This window comes from Colobus angolensis, unplaced genomic scaffold, assembly GCF_000951035.1.
Source record: "Colobus angolensis palliatus isolate OR3802 unplaced genomic scaffold, Cang.pa_1.0 Scaffold120, whole genome shotgun sequence".
In the NCBI taxonomy this organism is placed as follows: Eukaryota; Metazoa; Chordata; class Mammalia; order Primates; family Cercopithecidae; genus Colobus; species Colobus angolensis.
In genome coordinates this window covers 3,422,690-3,428,298 of record NW_012113142.1, presented here as the reverse complement: position 1 = coordinate 3,428,298, position 5,609 = coordinate 3,422,690, and the positions used below count along the sequence as shown (strand labels likewise).

Below are 5,609 nucleotides of genomic sequence, written 5' to 3'. Positions count from 1 at the left end.
GATCACGAGGTCAGGAGATCGAGACCATCCTGGCTAACATGGTGAAACCCTGTCTCTACTAAAAATACAAAAAATTAGCCAGGTATAACGGCGGGCACCTGTAGTCCCAGCTACTTGGGAGACTGAGGCAGGAGAGTGGCGTGAGCCTGAGAGGCGGAGCTTGCAGTGAGCCGAGATCGCACCATTGCACTCCAGCCTGGGCGACAGAGCAAGACAGAAAATTTTTTATTTTCCATCTCCAAAAAATAAAAAAGAAATAAAAAATAAAAAATTAGCCAAGTGTGGTGGCACGTGCCTGTAGTCCCAGCTACTTGGAAGGGTAAGGCAGGAGAACTGCTTGAACCCAGGAGGTGGAGGTTGTAGTGAGCCGAGATCACGCCACTGCCCTCCAGCCTAGATGACAGAGTGAGACTGTTTAAAAAAATAAAAAAAATAAAACTTCTGTGCTGTCTCTGTGTCTCTGTCTCCCTCTGTCTCTGTCTCCCTCTCTGTGTGTGTCTCTGTCTCGCTCTTACTTTCACTCTTCCATGCAGGTTCTGAAAGCAGGTGGAGGGAGGTGGAGGGAGCGGAGGGTGGGCCCTCTGAGGCCCCCAGGGGCCCGGCAGGGCTGGGCGGGGTGGGGAGTGGGGGCTGCCACAGAGCACAGTTCTGCAGAGGCCAAAATAGCACTAAAGGGAAGTGGGCAGTTTTCATATGAACAAAGATTGCCAAGAGCTGGCTTCGGGGAAGCTCTCGGGGCTGGGCTGGAGGACAGTCAAGACCACCCTGCCCGTTCTCCCAGCCGAGCTGTGGTTGGGGACACTGGGGTGGGGGAGGGGGCGGCCTGGCTTGAAGCCCTGGACAGCTTTATCCACTGAACTCTGCTCTGGTGTCTGTTGGTTTTTTCATTTAGTTTTAAATTTTATTGGTTTTTTTTTTTTTTTTAAGAGATGGGAGTCTTACTATGTTGCCCAGGCTGGTCTCCAGCTCCTGACTTCAAATGATCCTCTCGCCTTGGCCTCCCCAAATGCTGGGATAACAGGCGTGAGTCACCGTGCCAGGCTGGTCCTGTTGCTTTTTCTAAATAACTTTGGGCTTCAAATGAGGCTGGCTGGCGGGGGGGAGGCGGGCAGGTACAGCAGGGGCCTGAGCAGCCCTAGTCCCAGGGACAGAGCTGAGGGCCAGGCAAGGGGCTGGGGAGGGAGGCAGTGGGGGTTCTCCACCTGACCTGGGGCAAGACCTGGGCCCTGACCTGTGTCTCACCATTTTTCCCTGACCTGTGTAGGGGGTTACAGTCCCATTTCACGGATGAGGAAACCGAGGCTCCCAGGCCAGGGCAGCCACTGTTTTGGCTCTGGGCTGCCCTTCACCAGTCTCTGGCAATGATGGGACCACCCTGGGATGTCCCAAGGCTGTGCAGGCTGGACAGGGGAAGGCGAGGGCAGGAGAGTGACCAGAAGCCCAGAAACAAACTGATTCCTGAAGTGCCACGGGATCTGGTACCAGGGCGGGAGTGGGGCTGTGGGAGGAGGCGCCAGGCATCCAGGCCTCTTCCCACCCCACCCAGTGGGGCTAGGAGCTCCTGGGGGATGGGGGACAGCCTAAGGACTGAGGCACCTCTGGGAAAGGCTTACCTGAGAGTCCAGGGCTCCTCACCACGGCCGTCCCATCCTGAGCCCGCACAGCTGCCCGAGCTGATGCCAACACCACTGACACTGGCGGGCGGGCAGGGCGGGCTTCCTGCCAGCCACTGAATCATCCGTACATCCGCTGTTCTGCCGGACAGGCTCAGCTATGAACCGGGTGGGGGGGCGGAGGAGGGAGGGGAGATAGGGGAAGCGGGTGGGAGAGAGAGAGAGGGAAAAAGAGAGAGGAGAGAGAGAGACAGAGAGGGTGGGAGAGAGAGAAGAGAGGGGGAGAAAGAGGTGGGGGAAGAGAGAGACAGAGGGGGAGGGAGAGAGAGAGGACAGAGAGAGAGAAGAGAAACAAAGTGAGAATGAGAAAGAGAAGAAAGAGAGATAGGGCCGGGCGACGTGGCTCATGCCTGTAATCCCAGCACTTTGAGAGGCTGAGGCGGGTGGATCACCTAAGGTCAGGAGTTCGAGACCAGTCTGGCCAACATGGTGAAACCCCATCTCTACTAAAAATACAAAATTAGCTGGGCGTGGTGGCATGCATCTGTAATTCCAGCTACTCGGGAGGCTGAGGCAGGAAAATCGTTTGAATCTCAGAAGCGGAGGTTGCAGTGGGCCGAGATAACACCACTGCACTCTAGCCTGGACGACAGAGGGAGACTCTGTCTCAGAAAACAGAAGGAAAAAGAGAGACACAGAGAGCAGAGAGACACAAAGAGAACAGGAAAATACGGACACACACTAAACACACACATAAACACAAAAAGTCACACAGAGAGGAAGAGAGACACCCTCCAACAGACAGGGAGCAAGAGAATGAAACTGAGGTACTCCTGCAGACGGCAGATACGGAGACACACACACACTAAAAAGACACACACAGGCAGAAATTCACACCCACGGCCCAGGCGCAGTGGCTCACGTCTGTAACCTCAACACTTTGGGAGGCCGAAGCGGGAGAATCACCCGAGGTCTGGAGTTCAAGACCAGCCTGGCCAACATAGTGAAACCTCATCTCTACAAAAAATTTAAAAATTAGCTGAGCATGAGATGGACCAAGAGACACAGAGAGAGACACACAGAAATACACAGAGAGAAAGAGAGTCACAGACTGTCAGAGACACACGCAGAGGGGGAGACAGCAAGAAACAGGGAGACAGAGGCCAGGTGTGGTGGCTTGCACCTGTAATCCTAACACTTTTGGAGGCCAGGGCAGGAGGATTGCTTAAGAACAGGAGTTTGAGACCAGCCTGGACAACAGAGCAAGACCCCATCTCTAAAACAATTTTTTAAATTAGCTGGGTGTGGTGGCACGAACCTGTAGTCCCAGTGTGTTGGGAGGCCAAAATGGGAGGATTGCTTGAGCCCAAGAGTTGGAGGCTGCAGTGAGCCATGATCGTGCCACTGCACTCCAGCCTGGGGGACAGAGCAAGACCCTGTCTGTAAAAACAATAAATAGGCTGGGCGTGGTGGCTCAAGCCTGTAATCCCAGCACTTTGGGAGGCCGAGGCGGGTGGATCAACTTAGGTCAGGAGTTCGAGACCAGCCTGGTCAACATGGTGAAACCCCATCTCTACTAAAAATACAAAAATTAACTGGGTGTGGTGGTGTGCGCCTGTAGTCCCAGCTACTCGGGAGGCCGAGGCAGAAGAATCACTTGAGCCCAGGAGGCGGAGGTTGCAGTGAGCCGAGATTGCGCCACTGCACTCCAGCCTGGGCGACACAGTGAGACTCCATCAAAACAAAAAGAAAAATTAATAATAATATTTAATGAATAGCTCGATGGCCTTGGGCAGCTGTTTAATGGTCAGTAGCACAAGGCACTCCACCCACTTGCGGGATATGGCTTTATTGACCTCAGGTGCCAGAGCGTCCTGGGCTCCACAGGGAACTGTCTCACTCAGTCCTCACATCTGTGTGGATGGCAGCCACAGTATCCACCCCGGGGCTGGGCACAGGAGCGGCGCTGGGCAGGAGTAGGCTGTGGTCCCTCTGCCTGTGCTGTGAGCCGTTCTCTGCACCCCCTGACGCCAGGAGCCTCATCTGTGCAGTGGAGCAATGAGACCCGCAGGGCTGGGGTGGAGCAGGGCTGGCTGTCCTTCCTTCTCCCACCCTTCAGCGCCCTCTCCATCCGCAGCCTCTGACACGTGTGCCGTCCACTCCTCCACCTGTCTTCGGTCACTTATTCCATCTGCCCTGCCCTCGTGGCCTCTGCAGGGGTCTCTCTGTCCCTGCCCTGCCCACCCGTGTCCCGCGTCCTTTGCCTCTGTGTCTGTCTCATCCTCTGAGACTCTTGCTGTCTGACCCTCTGTCTCTATTCCTTACTCTCTTCTTTCTTTCTTGGGACAGGGTCTCACTCGGTCCAGAGGTGAAGTTGGATTTGAACCCAGATCCCAAAGCCTGGCTTCCTTGCTGGGACCCCCTGTCTGGCTCCTCCTCACACAATGGGAACAAGCCTGCATCGGTTTCCCTCCAGCCCCAAACTATGCACCTGGACAGGGGTTACCTACTGTTCTTTCCCCTTTTTATTTATTTATTTTGAGATGAGGTCACACCTGGTCACCCAGGCTGGAGTGCAATGGTGCAATCTCAGCTCACTGCAACCTCTGCCTCCCAGGCTCAGATGATCCTCCCACCTCAGCCTCCAGAGTTAGCTGGAACCCCAGGTGCGTGCCACCACGCCCAGCTAATTTTTGTATTTTTTTTTTTTTTTTGCAGAGACGGTCTCGTTATGTTGCCCAGGCTGGTCTTGAACTCCTGGCCTTAAGCGATCCGCCATCCTCAGTCTCCCAAAGTGCTGGGATTACAGGCGTGAGGCCACCGAGCCTGGTCCCATTGAATCTGGTGTCTAGCCCACCTGTTGGAGACACCAGGCAAGAGCGTGACAGTCCTCCAGCTCCTAAATGTCTGGCATTTCAGAACCTGAGCCCCCAGTTCTGGACGACTCTAGGCCCAGGACCCTGGCTCTGGGGTCCCACTCTCAGCTTGGGGCTAGGTTTCCCTTTCAGCCTTGGCGGCGGTGTCCCGGCCAGGCCAGGAGAGGTGGCCGCTGAGACGAGAGGCTGGGCCCGCTGCTGCCACCTCGTGGAGCAGGAGGGTAGCACATGCTCCAGGGGCTGCTTCTGAGAGTTCCTGCAGGCTTCCGTTAAGAGGCGCTCACCCTGCCTCCCTCTGTGGCCCAATTGGGACTGAAGCTGCCCATCAGATGCCCACACCGGTGCCTGTGCAAGCAACCGCCACCCTGCCTTGTTCCATCCAGCAATGCCAAGTGCACTGGATTCAGGACCACGTTTCCTTCCCACGGTAACCCGTAAGAAGACAGAGGCTCACAGAGCTGAAGCTGGATTTGAACCCAGACCCCAAAGCCTGGCTTCATTGCTGGGATCCCCTGCCTGGCTCCTCCTCACACCATGGGAACAAGCGTGCATCAGCTTCCCTCCAGCCCCAGACTATGCACCTGGACAGGGGTTACCTACTGTTCTTTTTCTTTGGTTTTTTTTCTTTCTTTCTTTTTTTTTTTTTTAGATGGGGTCTTGCTTGGTCACCCTAGCTGGAGTGCAGTGGGGCGATCTCAGCTCACTGCAAACTCTGCCTCTTGGGTTCAAGCGATTCTCCTGCCTCAGCTTCCTGAGTAGTTGGAATTACAGGCAACTGCCACCCCGCCTGGCTAATTTTTTATACTTTTAGTAGAGATGGGGTTTCACCATGTTGGACAGGCTGGTCTCAAACTCCTGGAATCACGTGATTCGCCTGCTCAGCCTCCCAAAGTGCTGGGATTACACTGCACGTAGTCTGTTCTGGTTTTTTGTTTTGTTTTGTTTTGTTTTTTACAGGGTGTTGCTCTGTCACCCAGGCTGGAGTGCAGTGGCAAGATCATAGCTCACTGCAGCCTCCAACTCCCAGGCTCAAACGATCCTTTCATCTCTGCCTCGCCTGTAGGTGGGACTACAGGCACGCGCCACCATGCCTGGCTCATTTTATTTTTTATTTTTTATT

General features: G+C 54.8%; 1 protein-coding gene across 1 annotated transcript in view; it reads right to left on the bottom strand.

Moving 5' to 3' along the window:
• Positions 1–1,696, bottom strand: part of LAT2 (linker for activation of T cells family, member 2) — an 18,770-nt gene extending 17,074 nt beyond the window's left edge. The window contains exon 1 of the mRNA XM_011930702.1: positions 1,614–1,696. The gene's annotated coding sequence lies outside the window, so the exon portion shown is untranslated. The remainder of the gene's footprint in view (positions 1–1,613) is intronic.
• Positions 1,697–5,609: the final 3,913 nt, after the last annotated feature.